The sequence below is a fragment of the Gossypium arboreum genome, chromosome 12 (assembly GCF_025698485.1).
Source record: "Gossypium arboreum isolate Shixiya-1 chromosome 12, ASM2569848v2, whole genome shotgun sequence".
Classification (NCBI taxonomy): domain Eukaryota; kingdom Viridiplantae; phylum Streptophyta; class Magnoliopsida; order Malvales; family Malvaceae; genus Gossypium; species Gossypium arboreum.
This window is the reverse complement of record NC_069081.1, coordinates 111,679,180-111,687,792: the sequence shown is the minus strand read 5'-3', so window position 1 is coordinate 111,687,792 and position 8,613 is coordinate 111,679,180. Positions and strand designations below refer to the sequence as shown.

At 35.3% G+C, this 8,613-nt stretch overlaps 1 non-coding gene across 1 annotated transcript; it reads left to right on the top strand.

Moving 5' to 3' along the window:
- The first annotated feature begins 7,965 nt into the window (after positions 1–7,965).
- On the top strand, positions 7,966–8,072 carry LOC128286116 (small nucleolar RNA R71). The gene has a single exon (XR_008276661.1). It is a non-coding gene; the product is annotated as a small nucleolar RNA R71 (small nucleolar RNA).
- The last annotated feature ends 541 nt before the right edge of the window (positions 8,073–8,613 follow it).

The following is an 8,613-nucleotide window of genomic DNA, read 5'->3' as shown; positions in this document are numbered from 1 at the left end:
ATGTCTAAGAAAGACTTTTTGTACCTACTCACATATAGCTCCACCAATAATGTCCTACATATTTTGAAAGAATAATGCATGGAACCCATCACAACCTGATGCTTTTAAAGGTGCTATATGAAACAGAGTTGATTTAATCTCTTTTCTCAAAATTTCTTTGCCCAGAAACTTAACATCACTATGATCAAGAATCAGGAACTTACTGGCCGGTAAATCAAGCCTTTGGCTTGGACTTTCACCATAAAGCTTCGAGAAGAACTTAACTGCCTCTGACTGAAGTTCTTCTGTATCATAAATCCATTCTCCACTTTCATTATTCAAAGCTGTAATTTGAATTTTCTTCTTTCTTTGGATTATGTGAAAGTGATAAAATTTAGCATTACGATCACCTAGATGCAACCAGTCACACTTAGCTTTTTGTTTCCAAAGAAGTTCTTCACGATGAAGGGCAATTTCAAGCTCCTCAAGAATTAGATCTTCTTTCTGAACTAAAAAATTGACTCTGTTCTTTCCATTGCCCCTTGAATCTCATAAAGGTTATGAATCAACTGCTTTTTCTGAAACCCAAGATGACCATACACTGTTTTATTCTAATGTTTGATATTAGAGGTGAAACTAAACAGAGACTCTGCCATGTTACCAATAAAGTGCCAGTTATCTTTTATAAAATTTGAGATAGAAAGATACTCTACCCAATCAGCCAAAAATATGAAAGATCGACCTCTGGGTAAGTTAACCTCTGATCTAAGAGAAATAAGTAAAGGCTTGTGATTAGATTTTAACCGAGGAAGAAGAGTAATTAAACAATGAGGGAAATTATTTACCCAAGCATTGTTCCCTATAACCCAGTCAAGATATTCATAGATGCCCACTCTCTGCCATGTGAATGAAAGACCCCTGTAGCCTAAATCTTGCAAATCAGCTTATTCTAGAAAGCTACCAAAAAATGGACACCTCCTACCTTCCATACGACCTCTTTTTTTTTTCACTGGAATCAATAATGGCATTGAAGTCACCAATCGCAAGCCAAGGAACATCGCTAGAAGGAATAAAAATTTTTAAACCTTCCTATAAATTCTTCCTTTTTACCTGTTCGGACTGCCATAAACAAAAGTGATTTTTTTCGTAATTTATTGCAGCAGATTAAACTAGTTTTCGCACTTTAGGAGCTTGAACACAAGCATTCTAGTTAAGTTTTAATTACGTTTTTGTAAGTATAGTGAAATTCAATAAATTTTGTAACTTGAGTCTTTTATTGACCTTAGGGGCTAAATGAGGCATAAGGGTAAGCTAATATACTTCATGAATGTGTAGGAGACCATTAGAAGGCATTCTAACTTGATACAGGTCATTGTGTTGCAACACAGAGCACCAAATGTCACAACATATGGAGCATAATAGAAGACTTTCAAGACTACCTTCGATGTTGTGACACACCCTTGAAGACACCTTGAAGATGAAGCCACTTTAAAGTCTATAAATAGGCTCAATTAGCACATGTGATGGACAAATTTTCATATTGTATAATTTTCTTCTTAGATTTAGTCTTTAGTTTTTCTCTTTTCTTAGGCTTTAGGTTTATTTTAGTTTTTGTTATTTTCTTTTGTGGAAGAAATCAAATTTGTGAAATATATTCAAACTCTTTGAGGATTCTGCATTCAATTATAATACAAATCATGCATTTGCTAAAACTTTATACTCTTGAATTATTATTCATGTCTACTCTTTTTATCAAGTTTATATTGTTTATGAGATCCACGAGGAACTAATCCGCCTATGGGGAATTAGCGAGTGGAGGTATGAGTAATTAGCTATTTTGTAAGGTTCTCTTAGCGGATCAGCTGTTCAGGAAAGGAAGAACCTAAAACCCAGGGCTGACAACCCTAGGATGTCATTAAAGTGTGAATTAACGCAAATTTGGTATGGCCTATTTGTGAACACCTTAATCCTGAACTGATTTGGACTGTGAGGTTGAGAGATAAGTAGTTTTTGTCGACTTATTATTCTAGTGGAAGATTGAAAGATCCTACTGGGATATTGACTAGTTGATTGAACAAGAAAACCTGAAGCGACAGTTGATTATGATTATCAAAGTGAGCTAATCACCTATGCCCAGATTTGATATATTTTATTATTTGATTTCTCATGTTTTATTTATTTATTTATTATTAGCATAGATCACAAAACCCTTGTTTTTATTTCATCGTAATATAATTCATTTAATGTACTAATTAGATATATTTTTGCTTAGGTTAGAATTAATTTAGTGCTCCCTTCCCTTGGGTACGATCCTCGGAGTACCCATCTACTCCGTTGTAACTATATTACAACTTGACCCGTATACTTGCGGATAACGCCTTTCCATATATTTTGTGCAGGATTTCTACGCTGGACGTTGGTACATCTGGAGGCGATCAAAAAGATATAACAATAGACCAATTCAAATTAATATCGAGAACCCGAGTTAATATAAACTGAGGGTGGTTAAAAATAATATCTAATTGCACCGTCTCCTTCCAACTTATCCAAATACCACTTGAAAACCTAATCACCTCAATTCTATGAGAATTTTGGAACCCTAATTTAGTGATAATACTATTAGCCTTGCCACCACTAACCCTTGTCTCGAGAAGGATTATAATATTTGGCTTATGATCCAAATTATACTCTCGAAAGATTTGCAAAAATTTAACACTAGCACAACCTTGACAATTCCAAGAAAAAAATTGATAAATTCATAAATAAGACAGAAGAGAAATAACCAAACTTTACTGTTGAAAACTCTCAGTTCCATTAGTCAGATTAGCCCATGGATTCATTACTACCTTTTTGGCATCTTTTTTCAGTTGATCACTAATTAGCCCAACAATTTTATCTAGTTTACATTGTTTATGAAATCCATGAGGAACTAATCCTCTTATAGGGGATTAGTGAGTAGAAGTGTGATTAATTAATTTATATGTAGGATTTTCTTAGTGGATCAGTTGTTTGGGATAGGAAAAACTTAAACCCTAGGCCTGACAACCCTAAGATGTCATCTAGGTAAGAATTAACCCAAAATTAGCATTGCCTATCTGTGAACCCTTTACCCTCATTCGGTCTGGACTGTGAAGTTGAGAGATAAGTAGTTCTTACCAACTCGTTAGTTTAGTCGAAGATCGAAAGATCCTGCTAGGGTAGTGACTAGTTGATTAAGTAGAAACCTGAAATAGGAATCAGTTATGACCACCGAAGCGAGCTAATTACCCGTGCTTAGATTTGGTTGAATTACATCTTAAGTTTTCTGTGTTTAATTTATTTTGCATCGAGTTCTCATGCCTCCAAATGGTGTCCTGCACACTCACCAAACATGTTAGTCTTCCCTTAGACCTCCTTTGGCCCCTAAGGTTATAAGATCAGCTCAAATCACACTTTTTATTGAATTGAAACTAAAGTAGCAAAACTAAATAAAACATAATACTATCACTTGTATTCAAGCTCCTTAAGTATGAGAACCAGTTTAATATGTCACAACGAATTGCGACAAATCACATGTTTCCAGGAAATAGTTGTTAAGTTAATTCTAGCGAAGTAGGTTCGCATGTTTCCACTGCCGCGTACCCTAAAGCCTACAAAGTGAGTTCGTGAGTTTAGGTTGTCTTAAGTTTGTGCATATTTTACTTGTATATGTGAAACCTTAACTTATTAGGTTGAATTACATCTTAAGTTTTCTGTGTTCAATTTATTTTGCATTGAGTTCTCATGCCTCCAAATGGTGTCCTGCACACTCACCAAACTGAAAATGACTTCCGAAAAATGATTTCTGGAAAATGATTTTTGGAAAATGATTTACTTTTCTAGAAAAACTAATATTTTTGGTGTTTGGATGAATCTGTGTAAAATATTTTCTGTTATTTGGTAGATTTAGTAAAAATATTTCATAAAAGTTGTTTTCGATGAAACAAACATATATATCTTACTTTTTCATTGTTTGATTGAATTTATTTTTATCTACAATTTTATATTTTATATTATTTTTCATATATTAAAAATATTATGTTAAATTGAGGTTTTTACAATGACATTTTTAATTATATGACTACCAAGTGAGTATTTTTATTTAAAATGTGACATAAAAAATTGACAAAAAATTTAACAATGTCAACAATTGGACTTGATTTTCAAATTTGAAAAGTAAATGGACTAAATTCTTGAAAATAAAAGTATAAAAACTAAATTACAAATCGTGAAGTGTACATAGACTTGTGACATATTTTAACCTTTATACTACAAAACATTTATTATTAATATATTTATAATTGTAATAAATATTTATTATTAAAATATTAATATTGAATATTTTCAATAATATGTGAATAATATTATTTAAATAATAAAATTGGAATATTAAATAATTTATTAAAATAATAAATTATATTTATTATATGACTTAATAAAATTACTATTAATATAATAGTATTAAGCTTAATTTAAGTTAATTTTTATATAAAAATAAAATTATCTATAGAAGAGCTCTTTTTCGGAAAATGACTTACGCTTTTCAAAAGGGAAGTCATTTTACAAGAAAAAAGACTTATTTTACGTTGACCTATAAGTCATTTTTCGTTTATCAAGTTATTTTCTGTGAAACAAACACAGTAGAATGCAGAAAATATTTTTCGTAAAACTTTTTACATGTAAACAAATGAATCCTAAGTTTTGATGATAAATACCTATATCAGATTCTGCTGTAAACTGAAAAATTAAATATATTACATGTTTTATATTATGGTGTGTTGGAGGATAGATTGGGTGTTAATGGAGAGTCACTTATGTGGCTAACGTGATATTCCATAGCTTGGGTTCAACGACAGGACTAGGTATGGGGTGTTACAAAAATCGCCAAACGGCATAATCAACCAATAGATAGGAAATGATATATTTTGGATTTCTAATGGACCCATTCTACACACTTGATCAACGAGCACGATCTATCCCAAAAGACTTGAGTTGACCATAGCCACTTTTGACAGCTCAGATTTGAAATTTCCATATTTCAAAAAGCTAGTTACATTAGCAATCTGAGGCTAGAGCCCTAGCACGAGCCTACGTCGTCCAGACCTGTGCAGAGGGTGATGTTAGCAATGTCATAGCATGTATTTTCTTTTTATACTCAACACCCCACACCCGAGTCTTACGCCGGGACGAGATACAAGGTGTTACCTCATATAAATACATGCATTCCAACGTTTTTGAAATCATTAAGACTTGGTCAAACTTAAAACTTTTTCAATCTTTATTTAAATTTCTTAACCAGGGCCTACGAGGTCTCAAGCGTCCATTGGAAATCATTTGGGACCAGTTCGAGTCGTTATCCAACTTAGAAAATTAACCCTTGAAAACCAGGGCACACGTCTGTGTGGAAGGGTAACACGCCAGTGTGGTCATTAAGACATGGCCATGCTGATGGCTTGTGTGACACACACGGCCTAAGCAACTAGGGACACACCCGTGTCCCATGACCGTGTGAATTAAATTCTATATTCGAACCTATAGGGGTTTTCACATGGCAAGACACACGCCCGTGTCTTTGGCCCGTGTCCCTCACACGGCCATGACACGCCCGTGTCCTAGCCCATGTCTAAAACCTTGACATTCTGTTTCTGATGTCAGCATCCAATTTAAGGCACACGACTGAGGCACACGCCCGTGGCCAGAGGCTGTGTCCTCTATACAGCTGAGACACACGACCGTGTCTCTGCCTATGTGTTTACTACTATGCATATTAACTTAAAATTTTTACGTGCAAGGGATACAGTTGGACAACACCCCCATGGGGCTGGCTGTGTGTCACACACGGTCTAGACACACGCTCGTGTGTTTACCTGTGTGGACAATATAGGGCTATCTACCAAGACCTTTGCCATCTTGAAACCCAACATAACAACAACCATAGCTAAGGTCTATATACAATTCATATATTTCAACCATACTAACAATTCTTCATTCATGAAAGACTACTTTACATTCAAGTAATAACTTTCATATTAGCCATTTTTTATGGCCTTGTACAAAATGAGTCAAATGTTAAAGCAAGCTAACACACTTGGCCCCAAAATAATGTGACACTAAAACAAAATCAAAGAGTCCTATACATGCCATAATCAAAATAAAGAGATCTAACTATACCAAGTGCTTCGATTGATAGTGTTATCGATGCCTCCGACGACTATTGAACCACGAGCTAATTAGGCCGCACTATAAGAAAATGGAAAGAAATAGGGTAAGAATAAAGCTTAGTAAGTTGCATGCAAATAAATATAACAATAACTTTACCATCCATCATCATGCTTATATTACAAAAGTAGGCATAAGCACCACTTACTCGTCACTACCCAATACAACTCACATAGCATATTTTAAGCTCCCATCTCATACTTTTCAAATAGGTACCTGTACCACTCACAACATGGTTATACTTTTCTCCCTAAACTTAAACTAAATTTCTCACCATCGAACCATTCGGAATGCTATCAAATATTCATTAAACCTCAAACATAAGGTATAATGCTGATGCCATGTCCCAGACATGGTCTTACATTAACTCTCACATATCCGTGTCAATGCTATGTCCCAGACATGGTTTTACACTGACACATTTTGTAGCCGATGCATGTAGACAAGTCTCACACTAGTTTACATCTCAAGGCCGTTGCATGTCCCAGACATGTCTTACACTAGCTCTCATCTCGATGCCGATGCCATGTCCCAAAGATGGTCTTACACTGACTCTCATAATGTGGCCGATGCATGTCCTCGACATGTCTCTGCCAATGCATTATTAACATCTAAACCACCAATTAAACAAGGAATCGTAAAACTCCCTGGATCTTTCAATTTCTTGGGTAGCTTATTTTGTAGAATGGCTGAGCAAACTGCGCTTAACTCCACATGCGACGTATCATCCAACTTCCGCTTATTTGCTAAAAGCTCCTTTAAAAATTTAACTGCGTTTGGTATCTATGAAAGAGCTTCAATAAACGGTAAGTTAATATGTAATTTCTTTAATAATTTAAGGAATTTACCAAATTGTTCGTCTGTGTAGTCTTTTCTTATAGCATTTGGATATGGTACACGAGGTTTATATTCTCCACTTACCGATTTTTGCTCACTGTGGTCCACCTCATCTTTACCTTTACTTACCACAAATTTGTGTTCTGGTTCTAGTTCAAGTTCAACTAACCCTTCTTCATCTCAAACGGTAATTGTATTAAGCTACTCCCTTGGGTTATTTTTACTATTACTCGGCAAGCTACCTTGTGGTCGTTCGAAAATTATCTTTGCCAACTGGCCTATTTGATTCTCGTATCCCTGAATTGATGCTTGCTAATTTTTTAGAGCTATCTCGGTGTTTTGGAAACGTGTTTCAGATACCGTTATGAATTTCGTTAGTATCTCCTCAAGGTTCAATTTCTTTTCCTGCTGGTAAGGTAGTTGTTGAAAACGTGGAGGATGTTGTGGCCTTTGATTTAAGAGAAATTGGGTTGGTTCCTCCAACCTGCATTATAAGTATTACTATACGGGTTATTTTGAGGTCTAGAGTTATTACCCATATAGTGGACTTGTTCCTCCTTGGTGCCAAGGTTGAAGGGTGGATAATCTGTGTGTACTCCTCCTCCACTTGAATCACACCTCATTACTGGATGTACCTGAGTAGAACCATACAAACTGTCAATCTTTTTATTTAAAAGTTCTACCTGGTTAGATAGCATAGTAACCGCGTCGAGGTTGAAAACATCGACTGCTTTTGTCGGCTTTGTTCTCATGGCTTTCCAATGATAGTTATTCAGTGACATTTCTTCAATAAATTCATAAGCCTCTTCAGGTGTTTTGTTGTTAATAGTCCCATCAGCAGCTGTGTCAATCATTTGTCTAGTCAAAGGATTCAGTCCGTTGTGAAAAGTTTGAATCTGTAGCCAAAGTGGTAGCCCATAGTGAAGGCACATTCTTAATAAATCCTTCTATCTCTCCCATGCGTCATAGAGTGTTTCTAAATCCATCTACACAAAAGAAGAAAAATTATTCCTTAGTTTAGCTGTTTTAGTCGGCGAGAAATATTTAAGCAAAAACTTTTCAGTCATTTGTTCCCAAGTGGTGATTGATTCTCGTGGTAACGAGTTCAACCACTGTTTAGCCTTATTCCTCAATGAAAAAGGAAATAACAGAAGGCGAATGGCATCATCAGAAACGTCATTGATCTTAAAGGTGTCGCAGAATTCCAGAAAGTTTGCTAATTGAGTGTTTGGATCCTCGTCCTACAAACTATCAAACTGAACAAACTGTTGTATCATTTGAATCTTGTCAGGTTTCAGTTCAAAATTATTTGCAGCAATAGCATGTCTAACTATACTCGATTCAGCTTCTGTTAAACTAGGTTTAGCATAATCATACATAGTATGAGGAGCAGGATTCTGATTGACTGGGTCTGCAATAGCCATAAGAGGTAACTGATTATTATGATTATTAGCCATCTCCTCAGTTGTGGGTTGAATGTCGTCCTCTTGCCCTTTCTCTGTGGATCGTAGGCTTCGCCTTATTTCTCTTCAGTTTCTACGAGCAGTGCTTTCGATCTCA